This window comes from Castor canadensis, chromosome 6 (genome assembly GCF_047511655.1).
Source record: "Castor canadensis chromosome 6, mCasCan1.hap1v2, whole genome shotgun sequence".
In the NCBI taxonomy this organism is placed as follows: domain Eukaryota; kingdom Metazoa; phylum Chordata; class Mammalia; order Rodentia; family Castoridae; genus Castor; species Castor canadensis.
Genome location: NC_133391.1, coordinates 115,026,831 through 115,054,774, shown reverse-complemented (window position 1 = coordinate 115,054,774; position 27,944 = coordinate 115,026,831). Strand labels below are relative to the sequence as shown.

At 40.1% G+C, this 27,944-nt stretch overlaps 1 protein-coding gene, 1 long non-coding RNA gene and 1 pseudogene across 7 annotated transcripts in view; 2 read left to right on the top strand and 1 right to left on the bottom strand.

Annotated features, from left to right (window-relative positions):
* The window catches only part of Pde8b (phosphodiesterase 8B), a 222,960-nt gene that overhangs the window by 29,192 nt on the left and 165,824 nt on the right, over positions 1-27,944 (top strand). The window lies entirely within an intron of this gene.
* LOC141424181 (uncharacterized) lies at positions 1,107-24,708 on the top strand. Its single transcript, XR_012449136.1, has 2 exons — positions 1,107-7,899; positions 10,059-24,708. It is a non-coding gene; the product is annotated as an uncharacterized lncRNA (long non-coding RNA).
* Positions 25,398-26,921, bottom strand: LOC109695385 (small ubiquitin-related modifier 3 pseudogene; annotated as a pseudogene).

The window sequence follows — 27,944 nt, the reverse complement described above, 5'->3', positions numbered from 1 at the left end:
CTTGATAGTGCCTTTCTCTGTGTTCTCAAACTGCTATAATATCCAAGGCGGTTTTCATTGTGTCAGGCTGGACATTGGCCTTTTTCTTTAGAGCAGACAGAGGAGCACAGAGGGAAAAATAAATGCATATTTATGACTCTTAATGTTAGACAATCACCGCTTTTACATGGCCGGTAGATTATCAGGAACCATTCTGTGATTCTTTGGCAAAAACACAATTGTATATTTATTAATAGTTAATAACTTGTTCAACAGTTGACCCAGCATGAAGAAACTCTTGGTCTTCATTGGATCAAGTCAGTTCACAACTGAGGAGAGAAGGGAAAAATAGCATGCCCTGGCTTCAGTCTCGAAGAGCAAAAACTTTTTTTCAGGAATTTAATTTTTTTAATAACAGAATCTGATTTTGCAACATAAAACTTTACTGATGTTTATTTGTAGGTGTAGTGTTTCTCTGGTAACAATTTTAAGTACCATTAGAATACAAGTATCATTTATTGAGCCCCTGATGTGTGCCAGGAATAAACTTCCCTTCTCACTATTAAATGTTAACAGTGCCCTGTTAGTATAGAATATACAAAACCTGGATTTTTGACTGTACAGTCTGTCAACTACATGTTTGATACAGAGGCATGCTGAACACTGAGTTTGCTTTAGTTGACCTCTCACATCTCCTGCCACTAGTTCACATAAAATTAGCACTAAAAGCAGTCTCAAGGGATTAAAATGTATTTGGTGCATCATTCAATTGGGATGTTATCAATAAAGACTACATTTTTTGACATTGTGTGATGGCGCACACCTGTAATCCCAGGTACTAGGAAGGCAGAGGCAAGAGGATCGAGAGTCCTGGCAAAGTTAACAAGACCCTATTTCAATAATAAAATACAAAACAAAAGGGCTAGGAGGCATGGATTATGTGATGGAGCATTTGCCTAGCAAGGTGCCTAGTTTTAGTCCCCAGTACTGCAAGACTGTGCTTTGTCTTTTTTTTTTTTAATTTTTATTTTATTCATATGTGCATACAATGTTTGGGTCATTTCTCCCCCTTCCCCCACCCCCTCCCTTACCACCCCCTCCCCCTCGCTACCTGGCAGAAACTATTTTGCCCTTATTTCTAATTTTGTTGAAGAGAGAGTGTGCTTTTGTCTTAAAAAGAAATTTGAAAAAAATTATTGAAAAATAAATTTGAAGACCTGAAGCAACAGTTCAAATGGTGACCACTCACGCTCTTCATGCTATTTCTTTTTGGCTGCTCAAGAGACATTGTCTATTTTTGCCTTTCAAGTAGCAAGGTCCTCATTTTAGTACCTGGCAACTCTAGCTACTTGGTCTTGTTCAGTGAAAAAAAGAATAATGAATGAACCCATTCTCTGTATCTTAATGCTTCCATCAAGAGGCTACTTAAGAGACCAAATGGACTAAAAACTAAACTGGAGGGAAAATGAGTCCCAATATTAGCAGCTAGTATAAACTTGTATAAATCTCATTGCTACTTGGTTTAAGTGTTAAAAGGCTTGACCTGGGAAGGAATTTAACTCACTTTGCTTTAGCAACAAGATTCCAAATCAGAGCTTCACTCAGTCCTACCCATTAGTAGGACTGATGGAAATGAAACTGCTCCTTCAGTGATTCCAGGCTGACTTGAATTGCATAGATCTTAGAAGTTATAGATTTGAAATTAAATTTGAGACTAGAGTTATTTATACAAACCATACAGAATTTTATCACAGAATTGCCCTAAAATATTTAATAGTGTCCTTTTAGGCCTTGTGACCCAGTGTTGAATTGCCATTTTCAATCTCTAAGTTCACATGTTCTGTACCCTTTTGTGGATAAGATAATTTTGTAAAAACTTTACTTTCATTTATTTTTAGAATAAGGACCCTTTTTTTGCCTTAAGAGTTTGGGATAGCTGTTACCCATGTTGGTTTCCATCTCTTTCTAAAATGCACAGGTAGAAAATAAAGTCTGCCATTTGGTTCTATTTGCAGTAGTGGTGGGTTTTTTCTTCTTGTTTGTACATCAGTTATAAACAATATCCTCATTATCTACTTGGCCTCTGGTATTCCCCAGAGTGCAAAAAATGTGTGCTTGATCTCTCTTTTTCTAGCAACAACTCATTGCATTAAGCTTTTAGAATGATGAAGCATTATGATGTCAAACATGATGTCAACAGGAACCTTCTTGAATACCTAATTGGCAAAAAAAAGATTGTAAACATTAATAATTCATATGCAGTACAGTGATATCACATGGGTTTCCATTTCTGGTAAGAAGTTAGATTTATCTCCCAATTGCAGTAAAAATGTAACTTCCTAGCAATTTGTGTCCTCTTGCTTGCCTTTTTAAAAATAGTACTCCAACAGGAGAATTCTGAAGGATGCTCACTCCTGGTATTGTGCCAGTTTTGTAATTCTTGTTCAGAAATCCTCAGAGAGATGGTTGAACCTCTCTCTGGGAAGAACCAGCGATTCTTACAAATCTTTTCTCATACCAGCTGTTGCTGCTTGGGAGCATCCAGAGGACTAAGCAGCCAGTTGTAGAACAGAGTCTTTATTGATGATACAGACTGGCGGCATCCCTGTGTGGATGCAGCACAGGAGGTTGTTAGCTTCCAAATGACTTTGTGTGGATAGCCAGCATCACCAGCTCACTCTTCCATTCATTGAGCTCGTTAATTCATTCAGCCATTATAAGTGCTAGATTCTGGTGTAGGTGCTAGGGACTCGGAATATTCATAAAATTTGGTGAGCAAAGCCTGAGGAGGAGGGTGCACCTCTTGCAAAAGCCTATGCCTATACCAGTCATTTAGTGACTTCTGCAGTATCTGTTCCATGGTGTTCTGGAATCAATGAGAATAATCCCAAATTGACTCTATATAAAGGGAAAGTAGATATTTTTCTGATCTTATAGTAAATAATGAGAGTAGCTATTTTTAAGTCACTTTTGTTTTCTAAGTTTCTGGTTCTCTAACCAGAATCACCTGGAGAGCTTATTAAACTACAGACTGCTGAACTCCACTCCCAGACTTTCTGCATCTTGGGTAGAGCCTCAGAGTTTGAATTTTTAATGAGCTTCCAGGAGAAGCTAGTGTTACCGATTTGGGAACGACACTTGGAGAACCACTGTTTTTAAGTGAATTAAACAGTCTTATTGAGCAGATAAATTAGGTAGGGTTTTCTCTAGTAGAAACTGTAGTACCATATTGCCTGTATTCATGGTCATTCTTGAAGTCAGATCCCAAGCCTCCAACATCGGCTGAAAAGCCTGTAAGTGGGGGCAGTGAGTACTTGACCACATAGTCTGCTGGGGTTTCTTGAAGTTTGGTTCTTGATAGGATCCGCTTAGATTTACATGGGCCCTGATGGAGGCCTCCCCTGTGTGCCCTGAGGGCCCATGTCCCACATGATGGGAAATTACAAGGCATGGAAGGAGCCTAAAACAGGTTGTCAGGTGATACACACACAGACCCTGTTTTCGTCTCTTGGAGTCCTCGCTAGTCCTTTCACCAGGATTTTTTTTTAATTTTAAAAGGAACATGAAGTTTAGTAAGCTCAAGTGAGTCCTACAAGTTGTTTATCTTCTGCCACTGCACATTTTATCACAACACATACAACATTAATTAGAGCCAGTGAGCACATTTTCTTAACTTTACTTTCTTCAACAGTTACACTAATTTTTAAGGACAGATGGGTAGTTCTTCCTTTTGACTCTGTAGAACAAGACCTCAAACCATAAAGTAACATAGTTCAAGCTTCTAACTTTTCAGAGGCAAGACAAGGTTTGCTCTCTAGCAGGAGTGGGCATAGAGGTGGGAATGGGGCAGATTCTGTGGCACCAGATTGGTGATGAGTTAAGGCCAAGAATCCAAATAGGAAGGAGGGAGTGAGCGCCATAGAACCAGGCAGGAAGATAGAGTCCAGAGTTTGGAAAACCAGCAAAGTTGAGGAGGAGCAGGTAAGAACTTTGGGGCCAAGTGGACAAGTAAAACCTAGAACTCAGGGGTTCTGCAAAAGTGACAGGTTGAAATTGCTGATTGGGGGTAGAGATGCTGTTTATTTTCTGTTCTTTTGGGGACTCTGCTAAGTATGAAGAGCTCAGGGCTCAGGAAGGCTACAGGTTGCTGCTGTACTTAGATGAGGCAGGAACAACCAACTATGCCTTCCTTGCTTCCTGATTAGCCATTGGCTGGGCAGGAGACAAATTATATGTCCAAAAGGGTTCAATTGAAAATAATCTCACGATTTCCAGTAGGTTGGCAGGGTGAAGGAAAGCTGAAAGAAGATGCTGCAGTACCCTAAGAGTAGAAACAGGGAGTTGTTAATACTCTAGAAGGGTCAAGGGCAGGGAATGGTTGTGGAAACCTGAGAATGTAAATCTCTACATGACAGAGAAGTCCCCAGAAACTATGGTCTTAGGAGGACTGCAGCCTTTCAATTGGCTGCCCTTGTCTGGGCAGGGAGGGAGCCAAGTGGATAAATACATTCATGTTATTGTCATCCTCCCTTTCAGGGATCTCTTGCTTGACCAAACACATCTGAAAACCAGAGGAAAAGAGGGCCTATTTATCAGGATTTCCAGGGTACAGGGCAGGATGGAGAGTGGGTCTGGAGGGGCAAATCCTGAACATTTCTCAAAGGCTGTCTGTACAAGTTAAAAGCTGTTCAATATCATTAGAGATACTTGTAGCTAAATAGAGATGGGCAGTATTGATGGCTGTCTAAAACAACAGCTTTAAGAATGGCCACCTAATTCATTCTTTGCATTTCCTGTTTAATGACTGGTGATGTTAAAATATGTCCAGTGATCTTGGCTGGAAACCTTTTAAGTTGCTGTACATATACCCTCTTCTTCAGTTTACCTTCTATCCTGTCTCTGCTGAAACCTGCTTCTATCCATCCCTTCCTCTGCCCCATGCCTGCTGCCCCTGTGGCCGGTAGAGAAAGCACTATTTCTCACGAGACACTGAGGACCCAGCCTCACCAGTTTATTCCCTTCCCTTCTCAATTTGTACTTTCCTTCTCTTTATGGCTTCTCTCCATGGACTCAAAAAGTGAAGCAAGACCTGAATTTTACATATTTATAAGCTGATATTTTCAATAAAGAATAGGCATATTTGGAACATATTTTAAAATATTAAAATGTGTTCTGGAGTTGGTTTTTGTTTATTTTGTGGAGTTGGGGATTGAACCCAAAGCCTGCCCATATACTATTCAAGTGCTCTACAGCTGAGTCTGCTGGAGTTTGTTTTAGGTAGGGGTTACCTTTATTTTACTCTGCTAACAGTTTGCATTAAGAAGTTTGTGATTATTGTAATAAAAACAAGGAAACTATTTTATTTTTGGATAATCCATCAAGGGAAGAAAGAATATTTTGTGGTTGTATCTTTTTTCTAAGGTGATTTAAGTTTTCATGCATGGCTTATAAGGTGAATAATATGGATAAAATAACATTAGGATTTAAGTTCTTGCTATTTGCTGAACAAACCCAGGGCCTCGCTGACCAGGAAGGTGCTCTACCACTTGAGCCACATCTTTGGCTCTTTTTGTTTTCAGTTTGGAGTTTTTCTTTGGGCCTGGCCTCTGACTCTGATCTTCCTACCATCTACTTCCTCCTGTGTAGCTAGAATGACAGGTGTGCACTATCACACCAAATTTATCTGTTGAGATGGGGCCTCACTAATTTTTTTTTACCTGTACTGACCTCGAACTGTGATTCTCCTGATCACTGCCTCCCAAGTGATTAGGATTACAGGCATGAGCCACTGCATCCAGTTCCATTTTTAAAAGAAGAAAATGAGGCACAAGAGATATCCACAGTGAGAGCTGAAACTTGAAGGAAAGCTTCTCTGAATTCGACCCCAGGGTTCTTAGTCACTGAGCTGTGTTGCTTCTTACCACTTTGATGTAACCCTTAGGTGTGGTACAACCTGGGAGCTGTGGACACCCAGGCCCCAAGACCCATGTGAGACTGGTGCTGGATTGCAGAGTTATTCAGAAAGGAGAGGTGATAGCAGGTGGGACAGGGAAGCAGAGGGCTGTGAAAATGGGCTTTTCCTCTTACACATCCACGGTCACACCTTCTGTAGCTTGAACAGGATTGTAGTTTTGAGGTGAGTGGAGAATGTGTAATACATGGAACATTTGAGAAGCTTTGACACAACAGGCCATTGTTTTCACTACACACAGTGCTTGGCATTTTTCTGAGTGCTGTGTTGTACAGATACTAACTGCTAATGTTCTTGTGGTTGCCATTATTACTATTTTGGTAATTAAAATGAGATTTTGGTTATTCAGATATTTTTTGAAACATGGTATTATTTCAAGTAGATTGATTTGGCCAATAGAGACTGTTTAGATATATAGAGATGTGTTATCCAGGAGCTATGAAAACCACTACCTCAGAGATGTATTTGGTGGCCTGCAACTTTTTTTCCAAAAGAGAAGGCAGGAAGAATGCTGTGAGTTGAAGGGTTCCATGGCTGCTGAGCCTGCGTGAGACAGAAATGAAAGGTCAGGGCCTTGGTGTTATCTTGAGGTGGTTCCTCATAGTATTCTTTGTTGCAAACCTGAAACCTCAGTCTGGAATTGTGCTTAGAACCAGCTGGTTTTTGCTTTGCTGCCTCTCAGGTGCTGTCAGATGTCATCTGCTGTTGGGAAGATGATACACTGTAAATCTACAAACTGTTTTCTCTCAGATAGGAAGGTGTCATGATTAGCTCCAAGGTCCTACTTTCCTGTGTGACTCACAAAACGGAGACATGACCCTGAATTGTGGGAATTTTTATAGGAAGACACACAAGAGACTTTGAAGCAATCTATCACCCAGGGTAACATATGACAAAAATAAGGTGCTTTTTTTGTGGTGGTACTGGGATTTGAACTCAGAGCCATGTGCATGCTGGACAGGTGCTCTCCCACTTGAACCACACCCCCAGCCCTTCTTGCTTTAGTTATTTTTCAGACAGAGTCTTGTGTTTTTGCTTGGACTGGCATGGACTGTGATCCTACTATTTACACCTCCCTCATAGCTGTGATAACAGGTGTGCTCCACCACACCCAGCTTGTTGGTTGAGATAGGATCTCACCAACTTTTTGCTCAGCTGGCCTTGAACTGCAGTCTTTCCAGTCTCCACCTCCGGGTAGCTAGGATTGTAAATGTGAGCCACTGCACCAGGCAAGGTGTCTTTTTTTTTTTTTTGATGTCAGAACCACAAATAACATAAAAGCTCAGGAACTAGTTGGCAATGACAGGAGTTCAGTTTGGTAGGGTGTTTGTCCACTCAGGACTCCTGCTGAAGAGGCTTTACATCTCTTAAATAGAGAGAAAAGCTGTTTTGTTTGTTTGAGACAGGGTCTCCCTTTGTAGCTCAGGCTGGCCTGGAAATTTTGATCCTCCTTCTTCAGCCTCCCAAGGAGTGCTGGGATTACAGGCATGCAACTATGTATATATAACACCCACTGAAAAGCAGGTTTATGAAAGCCAGTGTTGACCCAATAGTTCAGATCTCAACCCCCAGTGGTCTTTGAGTCATGTAAGAGACAGATTTGTCTGAGAAACTGGATGAAGAAAACAAAAGCCATCAATAGTATTTTGAGCTGAGCCTAGTGGGAACTAGTCATTTCTCTTTCCCTATTGCCTCCACCCAGTCCACCATATGTGCATCATGTTCACACACACACAGCACACACACACAGAGCTGCTCTGGGAAGTGTGGCAGAAGAGAAGGCTTAGGCTGATGAATCTGCATGAAACTTCCTGCTGTCCTCCTCTCAGATCTGTACGGTAAGGCCTGCAAATCCGCTTCTAGGATCCCTCATCCACTGGACCCCCACAGTCCTCCCGTCCCTGTGATCATGGCTCTGCTCATCTACTTAGTCCCACGTGGAACCCAAGGTGAGTTCTTTTCTCAGCAGGCCCACTGGGACTTCAAGGGCAGTTAAATCTACCACAGACCTTCACGTCTTTGGAGGATCTAGTGAGGGAAGGGCAGTGGTAGGAAGAATGTTGCAGACAGATTCTCCCTTCCTTTTGTTAATTGAGATTTTCCTGAAAGGAGAAATAGGGCCAAACACCAGAACATCTTCTGTGTGCCAAAAGTGAGAACTTTGCATCCTAAAAAACAACCAGGAAGTGCTTTGGATTAATGAAAAAGGCAACCCTTACTGGGGAGTGGCTCAAGTGGTAGAACACTTGCCTAGCAGGTGCAAGGCTCTGAGTTCAATCCTCAGACCACTAAACACACACACACACAAAAGCAACCCCCAGTTTTATGTGCAGATTATATGACCAAAAACACCCCACAAGCAAACCGAAAACCAGAAAGTTAAAAAAAATATCAAACAGTGTGTAATGCACCAAGCTGGTATTGAGAAAGGATTCTCATATAGAAACAAGCATTTAGGTTTCTAGGTTAGTCCAAAAAAGTACCTAACCTATTATGTAGCTGGGATATATTTACAGTGTTGAAACAATACTGCTGTGAGAGAACCATAAAATTGAATTAGAATTTGTTTCTTTCAATGCATGTCCTTGGGGAGAAGAGGGTTTAATTAGAGGGTGGAGAAGCAGGTGAGGGAGAACTTGGGGAGCTCCTTCAGGGAGTATTTATGAGGGAGCAGTTACAGGAAGTGATCCTCGGTGTACTGAGGAGGCAAGGGGCTCAGATGCTGTTATGAACCCCACAGTGTGAGGGAGAAAACTGAGGCCCAGGAGCTCAAGTGGCTTGGTCAACATCAAGACCACACAGCTAAGGATTCCAAATTATATCTGCAAATTGCCCCCTTTTCATTGTGCTATTTTACCTCCAGGTAAATAAGGGGTTGTCTAATTTCCCTAAGGCACTTATTTTCTGTTCCATTTGCAAATATTTCATTATGGTTTATTTATTATTATTATGTTTCTCTTTTTGGCAGCAGTGGGCGTTGAACTTAGGACCTTGTGCTTGCAAGGCAAATGCTCTACCACTTGAGCCATGTCACCAGCCATTTTTTGGTTGTGTCTGTTGGTTAGTTTTGAAATAGGGTCTCATTTTATGCCCAGACTGTTCTGGACTGTGATCCTTGTATTTGTGCTTCCCTGCTGGGACGATACACATGCACTACTGTGCCTAACCAAAATGGGGGTCTCACAAGATTTTTGCCCAGGCTGGGCTAGAACTGCAATCTTCCTGATCTCCATTTCTGGAGTAGCTAAGATTACAGTCATGACACCTGGCCTTTTTAAAAATTATTTTTTATTTTTGGCAGTACTGGAGATTGAACTCAAGTCCTCTTGCATGCTAAGCAAGCACTCTATCACTTGAGCCAGGCTCCCAGCCAATATATATTTTTTAATCATAAGAACTCTTTTTTTCAAAAATCATGAAACCATTATACACCAATGATTTAGTGATTATTTAATTTTAATCACATTTTCTAATTGTTTTATTAATTATTATTTTATTCTTATTGATATCCAAAGCGGTTCACTCATTACAATTGGTTGATATATCTCTTAAGTCTGCTTTAATCTAGGTTCCCCTTCCTTTCTCTTTTTTCCCACTTGAAATTTATTTGTTTTGGGACTTGGGTTGTGTGTCCTGTAGATTTTTTCCCTCAATCTGCTTTTTACTTGCGGTGTTCCTGTGGTGCATCTAAAATGTTTCTCTGCCTTCTATATTTGCTAGAAACTGGTTGTTAGACTTAGAGGTTTGATTATTCCCAGTTTCGGAGGGTGACAGTAGAATAAACGTACTTTGCTGTTATTATTGTTAATTGTTATTTTAGGTACTGCGGATTGAACCCAGGGTCTTCCCACATCCCCAGTCCTTTTGGCTTTAGTTTATTTTTCAGATAGGGTCTCACTAACTTTTTTCTGGGCTGACCTCAAACTACAATTATCCTATCTTCATGTACCAAGTAGCTGAGATTATAGATGTGAACCACCACACTGACCCTAAATGTACATTTTAGATGACATTGTATTCTTACTTCAAGAAATATACAGTGTTTGTCTCTTCTGCAGTGCTAGCCCTTGTTAGTGATCATTGCTTACTTACCTCCATTCATCATTAGGGGCTGTAGAATGGTGACATTCTTGTTCTGTCATTTCATCTTCATTCATCAGTTGGACTAGCTCTTCAAAGAGAAGCTTCTTCTCACCAACTGGTTGGTTTCCCTGGCATGCAGTTTCTATAGGAAAGGTAAGTTAGATGCATATGTTTTGTATACTATTTCTAGTTTTCAAAACAATGAATTGATTCTCTAGCATTCTTCTAAGGTGACAAGGAGTTCTTGCTTGTTTATTTGTTTGGTTAGTATCATTTTGTCCTTATGGATTTACATACATTGTGTGTTAATGTGTTGCAATTGTCATCCTTATTGGCGCTTAAATTGTCCAGTTTTCTCTGGAGGGACCTAACTCAAGTTGGTGAGGCACTTTTCTTTTGAAGCAATAGTTCCAACTAAGTTGATCAAGTTTTCTCTTGACCTTCCTGGTGGTGGAGGCACATCTTGGCGTCCACTGCCATCCTCATTCATTCCAAGGCCCATGCATCATGGAGCCTTTGAGGGAAGCTTTCACAGCTTCTTCCTACAATTTTTGTGGTGACAAAAGGGCAATCTGAGGTGAAGGAGATAGGCTTCAGTTCTAGTCCCTGTCCTATACAAATATTATGTTTGTGGAAAATCTCCTTTCATAAGGAGGGAATAATGCAATGCCAAAGGGATTGGCATAGCATGACAGAGGCACAATTCCTGTGTACCTGCTAGCCTCTCAGGAGTGTGTGTGTGTGTTTGTGTGTGTGTGTATTTCCTGCTTTTTATTAAGAACTACTCTAGGTTTGGGGAGGGACATGAAAAGGAATCAAGCATATTTCTCTGCCTTTCGGGAGATTTCATTGTTTGTGCCCAATACTGCCTTCCTTTGTGGGTAGGCAGTATGTTGGTTGGTTTACAGGAATTAGGGGTTGGGGACTGAGTTCTTTAAGGTGAAGCCCTCCTACTGGGGGAGCAGGAAGAACTGAACAGACAGCTTTATGATTGCAGATAGCATCACGTTTATGGCCCAGAGGCAGAAGTAAGGTCAGTCTTTCCAAGCCTGGAGCTCAAAGTTGCAAGATTAAGAGAACTGATTAAGAGTGAGCCTAAAGTCTGTTAGAGTTGACAGCTGAGAATACCCTTGGGTGATGTGGTTTTATAGGGTGCCAGATATGGCTCACTTGAGGTTGAAGCTCTAGGACAGTGTTGTCCAATTGAAATATAATGTAAGTCACAGACAGAACCCACACTTGTTGTATTTTGAGTTTTTTAATAGTCACATTTTTAAAGGAGATGGAATGAATTTTAATGAAAATACATTTAACCAATATATTAAGAATATTATTATTTTAACACATAATATAAAAAATTTTGAGATAGTTTATGTTGAATTTTGGGACTAAGTTGTTGAAATCTGGAAAGTATTTCATAATTATGGTGCTTCTCAATATGGACTAGTGATATTTCAAGTGTATATGGCCATACAAGTAGTGACCACAATGGAAAATGGAAGAAGAAAGTGATACTTCACATCAGGGTTATAAATCAAACAATTACAATTTGATATTGTAACTTGACAAGCAGTATAGCATAGAGGTTGTGTTGGTTATTTGTCTCTTGGCTTTGTTTTTCCCTGTTTTCCTTTGAATCCTGTGGGGCTAGAAGTCTACAAACTGCATCTTCCTGATCCTTTGACACATGGTCTCCTCTTAGACACTGGCAAGAAATTGGAATGTGGGAGAAAGAAGAGGCAATGTTAATGGCTTCTGCTCAGTAGCATTGGTGTCACAGGGTGTTTGTGTCAGCTCTTGAGCTGATCGGCATGAGCCCAGGTGTTCATAGTCTCTTAACTCTGATGCTGCTCCTTCATCTTTTGAGTTTCTCCAGCTCTACTTCCAACCCTCCATCTTTCTTTTGCTCTTCTGTACCTTCCAATGCTCCTGTGAACAGTTCTGTAGGCTGATATCTCCGTGCTTAGGATATATGGAGTAGTTTCTGGTTTTCTCATCAGTCAGTTGGAACTTGAAGTTGGCAAGAGCTAGGTTATAATCTTAGGTGCACCATGCACTTAGTTCTATGATTAAATTCTGTAATTTTCACCTTCTTCCTCTAAGTAGGATAGTTGAAATACTGAGCTCATAGAGTTGCTGTGAGTATGACATAATTAATGTATGTATCATGTTAGCTTTGACAGAACTATCCATAAGTGTTGCTTGTTATGGAAAACAATATACAAATTAACTTTGAAGCTCATCAGTTCAGGTTTTTTATTATGGAAAAGTCCAAATAGATACAGAAGGAGAGAGAAGAGTATACTGACACTTCATGTACACAACAGTTGCAAACTCTTTTATCTATACCACCCACTCTCCTCCCTACTCTGGGATTATTTTAAAGCAAATCTAAAACATTCTATTATTTCAGCTGTAACTATTTCAGCATGTAACTCTGAAAGATAAGGACTTTTTAAAAAACAAAACCATAATGCTATTAGCATACAACCAAATTAAAATAATTCCTTAATATTATGAAATAACAAGACAATGTCCAAATTTCCCTCATTATCTCAGAAATGTTTTCATTAAGTTTTTTTAGGTTTGAATCATCTTTAAAATAAGATCTACCCATTGCATTTTGTTGACATGCTTCCTGAGCATCTTTTAAACTACAGGTCCCTCTTTCTATTTCTCTCTCTTTCCCCTACAGTTTATTTGTTGAAGAAACTGGGTCATTTGTCCAGTGGAGTTTCCCACAGTCTGGTTTTTGCTGATTGCAGTCCTGAGAGTTCATTTACCACGTTTTCCTGGCTCTGCATTCCTGCATATTGATAGTCAAACTCAGAGGCTTGATAAGATGTGGCTTTACTTCTTTTTTTTGGGCAAGACTACTTTATAAGTAGTGTTATGTCCCTCCACCAGTAGGCACATCACGTCTTGCTGCGTCTCTTTCTGTGATGTTAACATCCATCACCAATTGTTGCCTAAATCCATGGAGCCCTTTGGGGTTGCAAAGCCTAACATTCTTTCTGCAATACTTCTGGAATGATTCTATAAACAGAAACCTCTCTTCATCAATTTTGGTTATCTCTAGGTATAGATCATACGGAAAAAGTAGGAAAAATGGCTTGCTTCATTTTCCTCTTCTGTTTATCAGTTTTCAAAATGAGTTAGACTATAGCATTCTCCAAAGGAAACTAATGATGTGTTTGGTATTGTTATGACCTTGTCAGTTATAAATATTAGATGTGTCCGAGTCTGTTGTACTGATTGTCCTTTCCGATGCTCAGTTGTCCTGCCCACAATGGCTCCTGTGTCTTTTCCAACATGCTCTAGGAATGTTTTGTAGAGTTCTTGTTATTTGGTCTGACAAGATGTTCATTTCCTGTCTTTGATCTACAACCAGGCATTTCTCCCAGGGACCCAATTCTTTTTTACTGTAAAAAGGGGTTTACAGGCATGATCTGGACAGTGGGGTGCTTGTTGCTCACTTTTCTGCATTTTCCTTTTTTATTTAACAATATACTCTGGAGATCAGTCCTCACTATTTCAAAAGATATTCCACATTCCTTTTATTATTATTTTTTTATTTTGGGAGCTCTAGGGTTTGAACTCAGGACCTCATACTTGCTAGGCAGTTGCTCTACCGGTGGAGCCACTCCATCAGCCCTTCACATTCCTTTTATAGATGCAGAGTATATCATTGTATAGCTGTACTATGGTTTATTCAACACATCCCCCCATCAATGTTTGGGGTTTTATTATTATTATTATTTCATACAATAGTGAAATAATGTTTTCCAGAAAGGATATATTCACCAATCCAGAGCAAAAACTTCTGCTCATTCAGCAGAGAATTTCATTGGACCTTTTGTGGTTCTCCAGGAATTATAAAATAGTAATATAGTTTTAATTCAAGCTCAAGCTTAAAATCTCCAGCAGATCTTCTCTTGTCTGCTTTTTATCTAGCTGTAGTTTGGTTTTCATGGAGGTAGGAGATCTCTTGAGACATGCTCTCTAGAGAAGGTTGTTCTCTCAATGGCAAACATGCAAAGTGGTTTGAAAGGATTAGTGGCTGCCTTTTTACCTTTGCTTCTGTCTCTCTACCCACTTTAGAGTTCCATGTGTTTACATTGGTACCCACAGAATGCTACAGGGCTCAGCACCACTGACTCTTAGAAAGAACTTTCGTGAGCATTAAGAATTTAGAGCATAATTGATGCCTTATCATGAGGTTAATCACTAAGATCTAAAATCAAGTTTTTTTTCTTCCATGTTAAGAATGTAACACATGGGTACATATTCTTAAAAAATTAGACTGAAAAATCTGATTCTATTTTAGTGATAGAATCACATATCTAATCTCTGAGGATACTTTTCCCAAAGGAGTCTCTTATGTTCAATGTTATTTGTAAACTGATGTTATTCTTTTTCTACATGTAGATGTATCAATTTTTATCAATTAACAATACTCAAAGTGGTTTCTTGGCTTACAAGTGTAGTATATGATTGAGTGAGACATGATGATAAAGTTGGGATGGATCAGAGGAAGAAAGATGGAGAAGCAGAGACACCAGTAAGAGAGCAAATATAAATTAGAATGAGAGAGAAATTTGGGGGCACAGATGGGAACTGAAAAATGGAGAAAGTGCTATAAAGAGTGATCACAGGCATGCACACGTCCAAAAGAGGTACGGTTGGAGGTAGAGTGACATAATTGTGTGTCACTAGGATGGAAGACAAAGTGCAAGCTGCTTCCATTTAGAAGGGGGAAGCAAGATTGGGATCAAACATGTAGAAACTTTGGGGCAGACTAGTTCAGTCCAAGAAACATTTATTGAAAGTCTTAACTGAATATCAAGCATCTGTATTAGATTTAGGAATATGAAGATGAATAAGAAGATCATTTCCCTAGGGAAGTTTATGTTCTAGTTGGGTGGGAAGGATGACGTACAAATAGGTGTTTGTCCACTGCTAGGTAACACATTACCACAAGTTGGGGGGTAACGCACACAGCTATTAGTTACTGTAGATCAGGAGTCCAGGCACAACTCATTTCCATCCTGTGCTTCAGGGTGTCTTAATATAAGGCTGCAATCAAGGTTTTGGCCAGGGGTGGGCCTCATCTGGTGAAGAGCTTCTAAACTCATTTATATGGTAGTTAGTAGAATTTAGTTCTTTGACAGTTGTTAGACTGAGTTCTTCAGTTCCTTGCTGGCTGTTGGCTAGAGGTCCCCCTCAGTTCCTTGCCAAAGTGGCAACATGCCTCATCAAAGCCAGCAAGAGCAACAGTCTACCAGTAAGTAAGATGGTAGTCACAATCACATACACCCCATTATAGATGTGGAGGAGGGGATTCCACAGGGTGTGAATCCCAGAAGGTGGGACTCACTGGGGACTGTGCTGGAGCCTGCCAGCCATTCAGGTGTTTACAACAATTCTGTAATATCTGAGAGAGGTAGTGTTCCATGGGAGAATGAAGGAAGAGTATCCACCCCAGCCTGACATGGAAATGGCTTCTCAAATATTGTAGTGACACTGGGTGCCTGTGGCTAACACCTGTAATCCTAGCTACTTGGAAGGCTGAGATCAGGAGGATTGTGGTTCAAGGCCAGCCCAGGCTCCCCCATCAAAAACATTGTGAGATCCCATCTCAGTGGAAAAAAGCTGGGTGTGGTGGTATGTACCTATCATCCCTGCTCCAGTGGCAAGCATAAAATAGGAGGATCACAGTCTAGGCTGGCCTGGGCAAAGATAAGACCCTATCTCCATAATAATCAGAATAGAAGACTAAGGTGTGGCTCTGTGAAGTCCTGAGTTCGAACCCCAGCACCAGCAAAACAACAACAAAAGCCCAAACCACAGTGTCTAGGTATCTGAGTATAACCTTGAAGAACAAATAAGTATTAAATACACCTTGCTGTTAGGTGTATATTGGGAAGAAGGTAGAGGGGGGAGTTCCGTGCGGTAGCAACATGAACATCATTGAGGAGGTAAAATCTGGTGGCCTGCCAGAGGACCTCCCCTGATACAGCTCAGTATAACTGTGTGTGGAACAATGTAGGAAGAGACAGAAATGGAATAAATGAAAGGCAAGGATCAGATTTTGGGGTTCTCCTTTGCCAAGCTAATGAATTAGGACCCAAATCAAGGAGACACAGGGGAGATTTTAAGCAAGGGAGTGATATGATCAGAGTTTTGGTTTGATGGGTTTGGAAGATTGTTGCTAGCAACTTTTATAATAATTCAGATGCCTGATGAATAGGGCCTGTATTAAAGTTGTAGCAGTTGACAGAAGAGAATACATTTTTATTTTTTAAATTCGGGAGTCATTTGATGCTTGGGCAAGGCAGAGTGGGAGACAAAATAGTCCAGAATACTGTCCAGGTTTTGGCTGAACATCCTTGTTGAGGGGTCGGGGAAAAGAGGAGACAGAAGGAAAGGAAATTGTGGAAATGAGAGGTCTGAAAGTATTTATGTAAGTTTGTAAATTAAGTAACTGCCTACAGGAGAGCTTAACTCAAAACATGCTTTACAGCACTTATGTTCGCAATTTAATCAATGTAACTATGTAAATTTACTTTCTAGTTAAACCATATGCTCCACCGGTAAGAGATAGAGTCAACATTGAATTCATTTTTCTTATAAGCAGTTCAGTAAAGTAATTTAGTATCAAAATTTTAGTCAACCTAGACCAAAGGTGAGGAATCCATCTACCAGCTCTATTTAGTTTTTGAAGTATTGTTATCTGGCACATGCATGCAAACAATACTACAGAATGCCACTAGATATAAAGTATCATGTGACTGACTTTTTCTTGAAAATTGAGACATAACTTGCAAAACATAAGATTCACCATTTTAAAGTATACAGTTCTGTGATTTTGGAGGGCAGACGCTCCTCTCCTTATGATGCCGCCACCCTCCAGCAGAGTGTGTGGGCCCTGTTGAGTCCAAAGCACTGGAATCACACTCTCATGGGCCCGCCTGGTCTGTGCACTTTTAAAAAAGCTACATGTTCAATGTGGATGCAAAGGCAAGAGTTGAGACTCTGAATGTAGTCTGGAAGAAGTAATTGGTTGGATCTTGAGGGAAAGCAAGAGATTTATTGTTAAGAATCCTTAAAGAGCATCTTTATTCACCACCCAGAGGAGGTGCTACTGAGAACATGCTGTTCAGCTCTCGCAGTAAGAGTCCAGAGTTGGTCACCACTTTTACAAGTACAGCAACTGAAGTTTAGATTTGGTTTGCAAGCTTGGCATTAACGCACAGCCATTGGAAGCACTACAGTTGAATGTACTGATTTGGGCACATTGAATCATACAGGATGTGTTGGTTCTCGATATTTGTTTTGGTAACGTAGAGAGGGAATGGTGGTTAAGATAATTCCCAAATGGCAACTCATGCAAAATTCATGTATAGTTGTTTTGGAATGCGTTTTCCCCCTGCTCATGAGAAGGCAGATACAGCTGACAGTATGGAAATTGGCCATACACAAACAAAACAAAGAAGCCAGGCTACAAAGACCCAGTTTGAAAGGAATTAGGGAAAGTCTGTGGGAATATCCTCTTTCCCATTTTAATTCTTTCTGCTACTTGCTTGGATTAAATAGTATGGCTATTTTTACTGACCTAAGCACCTAAGGAAGCATTCTATTCCTCTGTAGGCTGTTCTCTGGTTACAGTGGAAAGAATAGGATTTAAGTTTAAAAGGAGGGGATTTGAAATCCCCTTCTTTTCTTTTGCATAATAATCAGAGAAAGTTGGAATGATAATAATGGTAACAATGTCAAAAGGGAGCTGTGTGACAAAAGGTTTTGCTACATGTTAATTCAGAACTGATTGCAGTTGTCAAAGTTGCATCAGACCATGTCCCAGGGGAAACAATTTACCCCACTGGTTTCACTGAAGAGACAGCAGTGAACACCTGCTTACAGAGTTGTGAACAGAGAAAAGTGAAGAGAGAGACCCAGACTCAACCCTCTGAAGCTCTCACCATCCCCAGCATGGCTCGTTGCAGGACTTCTGGCAGGAACTACTCATGAAGTTACAAACCGTCACCACAGCAGAGCAGGGGAACAGACCAGGAGTGGGGAGGAATGACCTGACCTCTCTCTCCAGCGCCTTGCCAGTACCTCCCCTTGGTTGCACCAATGTGAAATCAGCCTTGAGGGATGCTGGCAGAGGCTGCGAAAGTCAGCATCCGGGTGTCAGGTAAGGCAGGACAGCGAATGTGCACAGGCATGGTGGTTTGCAGTTGGAGACTAACTTGTGTAAAATGAACTCCTTTTCAGGGGTTACGCTCTATTTTTTGTTAATCTTAGAATGTGTTATTTTGAAAAGTATTGTAAGATTTAAAAAAGTCTGTTTTTCAGCTTTAAAAAATTCCACTGTATTTCATATTTATTTATCCAAAATTCTTATTTTGTAAGTGGTAAACTTTGTTATGGAGGCTCTTAAGCTCTTGTCCTTTTTTTCCCCCTAATTTTCTTCATATAGTCATTCATATCCATTGTGCAGTGATAAGTCTGAAACAGAGAGATCCAGGCTGTCTTTCAGATGGGCAGAGGTGCCTTTTAAATTCCTATTTGTAAATGAATGCATAGGTATTTGTGAACTATTCAAAGGTTGTCACTTGTCTTCAAATTAGACGAAGTGGAATTTAGTTTAATGTCTTCTGTAGTTCATAGCCTAGGGGAAGACTCAGTGTATGAGACATAGCCACATGACTGCATACATCTGCTTGCAGGCATAACTGGGACTTAATATGCTCCACACATGAATGAAATATACCAATTTGAAGTGTTTGTGCTAATCGAATGACCTGTTTTGTCTTTGTCACGTGTGTGTTCTCCTAAGTCTGAATAAAGGGCTGAGATGAAGGTCTGTGTCTCTGGATGCCTATGGGGTTGCTAGGAAATGATTTCAAAGGGCTCTGTGGTGATGCTGCAGGTTGAACTTTTTGTAAAGCGTTGTCGTGGAAACCAAATGCATCATTGCCTTGTCTGACTAATTTATCTTTTAATGATAAAAAAATGTAATCCAGGGCTAATGGATACAAAGTAATGAAATGCAATAAAAAACCCCCAATAACTTTAAAGGAAACATTACTGTAAGTAGAAACCTTTTGACTTGAAAGATTTCACTGTGCGAATGGCGAAAGTATTGTGAAATTCGTTCAAGGGCTTGGCTGTGTGAGGTGTGGGGGTGGGGGTGAAGGATAATCGGTTTGCTTTCTGTCCTGTCTTTGGAGAAGGAAAACCACACTCATCGTCTTGTGGCTTGTTATGGGATTGTACTACTGACCTCAGTTCTTGAGCCTGTAAGTGGAATGGGACACACACTGTCCCATGAGGCTTGGCAAAGTTGCCAGGGATTTATTCTACAGTGATTGGTTCATTTTACTTGTTCCTTACTTCCTCCAGCTGCCTTCCCTGTGGGTGACATTGCTAGCCTTACCATCCATGAAGTCCTGTCACTTGGAAATGGTGCCCTGGGCTTTTCCTCTCTGCTTAGCATCCCATCTTCCCCTACTGCTCTGCCATCCTTGTGATGGTATTAAGGACCCTCAAGGAAGAGAAAACCTCTTTTGTGCATTGAGGACAAAAACCTCCTAACATTTTAGATATTGATGGATGCTGCTTATGTCTTGATCGGTGGGTTACTAGGGTAAGCTTTCAAGTTCAAGTAGTTTATCAGGATAGGAGAACTGAACTGAAAGGAGACTTTAATACTGTATTTAGTTGTTCATCTGTTTCTGTGGGATTTAGCTCCTGGGTTTTATCCCTCCCCTCCCCTTCCACCTCCTAGGGATATGTGTGTGTGTGTGTGTATGTGTGTGTGTGTGTGTGTGTGTGTGTGTGTGTAATAATAGTACACTTTTGTTACATTGGATTGAATATGCTCATTTGTTTTGGACCTTTCCAAAATATCTTTTATTAGTATTTCCATGTTTAGTATATGTTTGAGTTTTGTGCATTTAAGCATGAGTCCTAAGATAGAGAAGGGAAACACATTAAATTAAATCAGTATTTCACTAAGTGGGATTTAGGTCCAAATTTATTTTCATTCTTTCATTAGCATATGTTTTCTAAGCTTTTGTTTTGTGCCGGGTATTTCTAGTGCACCTGTTATGAACAAAAGAATCCTCATGAGCTAGGCCATACCTTTAAGGGGCTAAAGGCAAAGGTCAACCAGAACCTGAGGTCTGTCCAGTGCAGCCACAGATCCCAAGAATGCCATTTGGCAGCCATATTTGTATCTCTGTACTGAGGTTCCTATGTTACCATGGCTTACTTTCTATAATTTTGGCCATTTCCCTAGTTCCAGAGTCTTGGCTGCAGCTCCTAATGACAATGTGGTACACATGCCCAGCATTTCCATATGACCTTCTGTAGGCAGTATCACCTTTGTTGGTAAAATGGTACCCAGAACCCAGTACTGGGAGGACTGAGTAGTTTACGATTCCATCCCATGCTCTTTTGCCTTCTGCTTTGATCTTCACTGCTTCCTATCTTGCTTTCCATGTGGGCCTCAGGGTGAGAGTGGGAGGCCCTCCTTTGTACTTTAAAACTCTAACCAAGATTCTGTTTGTACATCCCAGAAAAGAGATGAGGCAAGACTGCCCTGTTCAAGCAGACATCACTAAAGACTTGGGATAATAGAATAGAACAAGCAGAGTGAGCACTCAGTAACTTGACTCTCTGGTTTGCTCTCAGGTACTGGCAGCTGTTATCCAGTCTGCCAGAGACTCTAGTCTGCCCTTCTCTACCCGATAATCCATAGAAGTTTGACCCTTATATTCCCCCATTCAGAGTCCTACCCAAGATGCCTCCTTTACTCCTAAATTCCAGACCAGATGGAACTAAGACTCTTCCAGGACATAGGTTATCATTGGGAATAAGTGGCTGAGGGCTTTTGCTCCAGAATTCCAGCTCCTCCTCTTGCTTGATGAGTAATGTTTGGTTTGTTTTCTCATTCATTTAATAGGGTAAGAGTAATACCTATTTTATCTGGAATTAGTGAGGATTAAATGAATGCCTGCATGCAAAGCACTCAGTATACTGCCTGCCATTTGGTAAATGCTTGTCATCAACCTCTTATTGGAGAGACCTCCCTCTCCAGTAGTCTCCCACCTCTCACCCATGAGGACTATCCGTAGCTCTCCTGGCCTCAGCAAAAACTCTCATGACCTTCAACCCACGGAGGAGCACGCAGAGGCTTATGATCTGTGCTTTCTCTTATGCCACAGTCACAACAGGTCTGCTCTTGATCATAGAATAAACTCATGCCCCTACTTTACCTCCAGTATTTATCTGCAGATTGTGATTCGTCTACATGTGCACATGTATATGTTAGCTCCAAGTTGGGAAACATAATAGACTAAAAATTATACACATGTGTTCATCTTTTAATATATCATTCAATGATTAAGAATTCACAATAGCATCTATTAGAAAATGTCCCACACCTTACCTCCATTTTCTGTGTGTACCTTAGCACCTGGCCTTCAAGCTTGGAAATAAGATTCTCTGGGTTATGCTTGTAACTCTCCCTGTTAGGGTCTAACTGTCTGGTAGTTCAAGGACCAGGAGAGTATAAACATGGCATTCATTCATTCAGTTATGCAGCAAGTGTGTTAAGTATATGTATACATCTTTGATTCAGGGGATACAAACAAATTCTTGATTTCGTGGAGTTTATGTTGTAATGCATTCACTATTTTCACTCTTCATTCCTGCAATGCATCTTGAAATTCTGTGTGTTCATCTTATGATCAACTAGTAATATTTCCTTAATATCCTTTTCTTTCTTATTCACACTTCTGTTCATTTATTTGTTTACCAGATATTGGGTGGGGGTATAATATGTGTTAGTCAGTGTTTGAGACACTGGTTTTCAACAGTGAAACTAAAGAAACTAAAGTTCCTGTCTTCTTAAAGCTTGCATTCTAGTAGGATGAGACCAACAAGAAAAAACTAAGTAGTTAAAATATAAGTATGGTAGTTAATGGTAAGTGTAATAAGGAAACCAGTTTAGGGAAGAGGAAAAGAAGTAACTTAAAATAACTCACATGTATTACCTTTTTTGATTTTAAGATGCACTTTTTCAAAAACATTTATATACCTCTACAATCAGGATGCATCTTATAATTTATAGCATTTCTTACTTTAATTAGCAGTATTTCTTTAATAATGATGTGTCTTACAATGCATATCATCTTTGACATAATAAATATGGCAGTCTTCATCATGTGACAGGCACTACTCTTAGCAATTAGATTAATTAATTCAATGGAATCCTCACAACAACCATATTAGGTTGGTACTTGCTGTGGTTTGAATGTGTTCACCAAAGGCCATGTGTTGGAAACTTAATCTCCAGTGCAATAGTGTTGAGAGAGTAGGGCCTAATTAGAGGTGATTTGGTCATGAGGGCCCTGTCCTCACAAATGGATTAATGCCATTGTAACAGGAGTGGGTTAGTTATCTTGAGGGTGGATTGTTGTAAAAGCAAGTTTGCCCTCCCCCTTTCTCTCTGCTCTCATGTACTCTCTCACTATGTGACATTTTCCTCTGTGTTATGATAACACAGGAAAAAGGCCTTCACCAAGTACAGTCACTTGATCTTGGACTTTTCAGTTTCCAGAACCATGAGCCAAATATATTTGTGTTCATTCTAAATTATCCAGTCTATGGTGTTCTGTTATAGCAGCAAAAGTGTGCTGAGACAGTCCTATTATTATCCTCCTTTTGAAAATGAAGAAATGGAAGCCTAGAGAGAGCAAGTAATTTACTTGAAATCATATACCAGGCAGTGGCACAGTCAGAATTGGAACGTAGACTGAATGACTCAACTCTTAACTTCCATGCTGTGTTGCCAGGGAGAGAGTCAGTGGAAAATGACTTTTGAGGTAAGACTTGAAGAGAATGAGGAAGGAAGCCAAAGTAAATATATGGAAGAAAAGTGTCCAAGACAGAGGATGGCCCTGAGCCTGGAATGTGCTCAGCATTTTGAGAGAACCATAAGCAGTCCTGTGTTTTTGGAGTGAAATAAATAAGAGGGAACAGACAAGGAGAAGAGATTAGAGAGGCAAAGGGGAGAGATTCTCCCTGCAGACATAAATTTGTGAGTCATCAGTGCATAGATGATACAACTATGAACCTGGATAGAATCACCAAGAGAAAGAATGTGCAAAGAAAAGAAAAGGGGTACAAGGACTAAACTATGTCCTGGGACACCCAGAATGTGAGGGCTGGATTTATATGGAGGAATCCAGTTCCTGAATCGTCAATGGAAAGGAGGAAGAATGTATGGTGACCTGAAAGCCAGGTGAAAAAGTGTCTTTCAAAGAAGAGGGAATAGTAGATTGTGTCATATGATGCTGAGAGTTCCAATAAGATGAGGACCGATATTAGACTGGTTGATTTAGCAACAAGAAGGTATTGGTGTACTTGAACAGGACAGTTTTACTGCAGTGATAAGGGTGAAAACCTGCCTGGAATGTAAAGAGAGAATGGGAGAGAGTAAGGTTAAGTAACTATTTTGAGAAGTTTTTCTGCAATGGGAAGGAAAGATGTGAGTAGATATTCTGCTAGGGACAGTATTCTGAAAATGTCAGCTTACTTCAGGTGGCTGATGGTATTCAGTTTTTTTATATTTATGATGATTTTCTGTGTAGTGGCCCTAATGATTACTGAGAGAGGGGTGTTGAAGTCCCCAGCTATAATTGTGGATTTGTCTGTTTATCCTGATAGTTCCGTCAGTTTTGCTTCATGTATTTTGAAGTCTTTTGCTTAATAATTACATATTTAGTATTATTATATTTGCTTGGTGATTTGGCCCTTTTATGGTTATGTAATGTGCTTTTTTATTCCTGTTAAGTTTTTGATAAGAAATTGATTTAGGCAGACACTAATATAGCCACTCTTCATTGCTTTTGATTGATGTTTACCTGGCATATCTTTTTCCAGTTGTTTACTGTTAACTCAAGTATAACTATGTTTGAAGTGAGTTTCTTACAGACAGCCTATTGTTGTGTCATGTGTTTTTAATGTATTCTAACAATTTCTTTTAATTAATTTCCTTAGACTTAGACCATTTACATTTAGTGTAATTGTTGGTATGCTTTAGTTTTGCCTATAATTTAATTAAAAAAAATTTTTTTCTGTTTCCTTCTCCTTTTTTTCCACTTATGCTTCGTCTTTGTTTCTTTGAGTTATTTGAGTATTTTTGGTATTCAGTTTTAGTGTATCTATTTTTTTTAATATATCATATGTATTTTTTTTAATGATTGCTCTAGAGATACACACACACACACACACCCACACACACACACACCCCTTTTTTCCTCAGTCTGCTTAAAAGTCATGTTCTACTGCTTCAAGAATTCTGAAGAAATTTCCCTATAGGTTCTTGTTTATGATCCTTTTTTGTGATAGTTGTCTTATGTGTTAGATTTACATACATTGAAAATGCTATCAGACAGTGTTAGGAAGTTTTCTTTCAATAGTCAAATACGTTGTGAAGAATTCAAGAGGAGAATAGTTGACTATCCTTGCCGAGATATAATTTCTGTTGTTCTTTCTTCACTCCTGAGCTTCCATGTTTCTCTCTAGTATCAAGCCCTTTCAGTTTAAAGAGTTTCTTTTTAAAATTCTTTTGAGTAGGTCTGTTGACTACTGACTCTTAATTTTTCTTCATTTGAGAATGTTTTTGTTTCACCTGTTTTCCTTACGAATATTTTTCACTGAATATAGAATCCTGAGCTGACAGGGTTTTTTTTCAGCACCTTGAAGATGTTGTTTAGCCTCTTTTTATCCCCCATGATTTCTGATGAGAAATCTTTAGTCATTCAAATTAATGAGTTTTTTTTTCCTTTTCATTTTTTCCTTTTTCTTTCTTTTTTTAATTGTTGTATGGGGATACTTTGTGATATTTACAAAACTTTTTACAATATATCATGGTTGAATTCACCCCCTCCATCATTCTCCTTTATCTCCTCTCCCCCATTCCTGGAATAGTTTCAATAAATCTCATTTTTCCATTCAGTCTACCCATCCAAATGTTAATTTCATCCAGAAACACCCTCACAAATACATGCTTTATGTATAGGCATCCCTTAGCCCAGACAAATTGGCACATATAATTTACCCTCACAGCACTTATTGAGTCTTTTCCCAAGCAAGTTGTGATTTTCCTGGTTTTTATGGTCAGCAATTTTGGATTTCAAAATTATATTTATGAGACTTTGTGTCTTAATTAAATCTCATTGTGAATATTGATATTTTCATTTTAAGAGAGAATAGTCTCAGTTGAGTTTAGGCCATAAATCTCAATCAGCCTTCTGAGGGTTTGAGGTTTCATTATCAGTTCTTTTTTTTTTTTTGTCAGAATACCAAACTATATTTACTGTTTACAGTAGTAAAGGACAACAAACAATGTACAAATTGGTGAATGAGCACAATAGAGCCAACAAACATCCCACCTGAGCCACATAGCAAAACAAAGGAAACATTTTCTGCAAGGTTTCAAGCAAGCAAGAAATGGTGGGTCATTATCAGGTGACTATAAAAGGCAGAGAATGGCCATTAAGCAGCACTGAATCCTTACAGGACCATAGGCAAAACTCTGAACATTTTAATTGGTATAGATCCCAAAATATCTCAGAGAACTGAAGTCACCATACTAAAGCATAACTTCAATATGTATTTGGAATGCACTGGAGCACAAATCCATGAGAAGAGCATGAAGTCACCTTTCCATGGGTTTCTTTTGCAACCATACTTTGAAGTAGCTCTTTTACACAAAAACATAACTGCAAATTCAACAACACTGAATCTTACTTTTTTATAGAGATCATAATTGTTCATCAGAAGCAAATACTAGAAGAAATCTGAGGCCCACAGTACAATTACCAAATGAGAAATGTGGTAATTACTTTCTTCCATGTTATGAAAAGGGAAAAAGCTGAGATTTGGTGTGCAAATCACCCCCCAGATACTAAGGAGAGGATGGTACCCTGGGCCTCGGGTCCTGGGAAACCCGCTCCAGAGCAGGAGTATCCAGGCCATGTTACTGAAGGACCTGTTTTTACCTTCAAAGAAACATCTGGTGTTTTCCCTTTAACTTTACCATATGCTTGACAAAGCTTAAATTTGCAATATTTAGCATTTTAACATCCTGTGTCTTTAACAAATATTAAATTGGAATTCTGCCCCCCACACCTGTCCCACAGATGTGCCCACTGGTGAACACAGGGTCTCTCTCTGATTAGGTCAGTACCCAGGGTTAGAGCCTGGCCATAGAATGAGAGCCAACATTCAGTCCCAATTTTGAGGGAAAAAAATTATCTGGGAGAAGAAGGGAACAAAATGAAAACAAAACAAACCCAAAACCTCACAACTCATTTCACCTAAATGAAGAAAACAATCTGATTGGCCCAACTTAAGCTGCAGCCCCATCCCTGCAGAGACAGTTTTGAGTTGTCCTCAAAGTGCTTCAGAGAGAGGAGAATCATTTCAGTGACTGTCCTTGGGTCCTGCAGATTCTTCTGTGTTTGGTATGGTCACACGCTCACCATTCAATAGCAAATGCAGGGACGATGGCAGGGTGTGCAGACGGTCCCTTGGGAAGCTGTGCCTCCTGTCTGCTGTTGGAACACATCGATGGATCTTCCATCCCCAGCTGTGCGGGAGTGTGTCTCATTAATTGCTGCCCATCAAACCTGAATCTAGTCTGTCTCATAGGCAAGCCCTGCCTCTCACAGTAGGCCTTCATCAGCTTGCTCAGTGGGGTATGCCTCTTGATCTTGAACTGCATCCCCCAGCTGTCCTGCCCCGCCACCTTCAGGTTGATAAGGTCGTTCTCTGCCTTCACTCCCTCCTTGGGCTTCTCCTGGGACATGGCTGTGCGGTGGCGGTGAGTGGCGGGAACAGGTGGCGCCAGAGAGGCGGAGTCACACTCTCTGCCCCCTCATTATCAGTTAGTTCCCATGTCTTTAGGATGGTTTTTGCATTTGTTCAATATGTATGTCACCCCGTAGCCACATTGTGACCTGGAAATTGATCTGTCCCACAATTTAATTCTCAAAGTCTGTGGTATGTTGTCCAATATGAGAGCTGTGTATATGGAAATTGGAAGTGAATCCAGGAACACATAAACAACCTATGACTGCTGTTTTCAAACTCTCCCTTCTTCTGAATCTCTTGGTATTTTCTAATTACCTGGGGCTCCCCTCTGGATCTTTTGACTAGAAATCTTGGGCTTCTTGTACCTCATTCTGCTGCCCACATGACTGTGGCCACATTTGGAGCTAAGAATAAGAAGAGCAAGAGAGAGAGAGGGAGAGAGAAGCCAAGGATTCACCCTTCCCTCTTGAGACTACTGTTTCTCTGGTCAGGCAGGAAAGTTCTCTCCTCTTAGAGTTTTAGTCTCTCATGCCACCACAGGATAGCTGGGGTGAGAGAGAATGGAGAAGAAAGAAAGACAAATGGGACATCTCTCATACCAAGTGTTATAGAACCTTTTCCTGTTCCTTGAGTTGGAACTCAGGACTCTTTTGGAATTCTCTGTGAGAGCACTAATGGTTTTCTGACTTCAGTGAATACAGACTGAACAGTATCAGAGGGGGAAAATGTCAAACTCAATGCTAGTTTGGTGATACTTTGCATCCTGGCTCTCTTCCAAATCTACTTGCTTCTGTTTCCTTTTCAAAGTTCTCCAATAACTACTCCATGCTTTCTCTCCTGATTTTATGGTTTCTGTAGGTTGGAGAGACAGTGAGCTTGCTCCCTATCATCCAATCTAGATTCTCTGGGTGTTTTATAGGAAGACTGCTGGGCAATTTAAGAAAGGACTCGAACTGTAGAAAGAGTTTTTGTTGCTGCTTGTGGTGGTGGCAAACAAGATGGTGGATTCTTCCTGGCA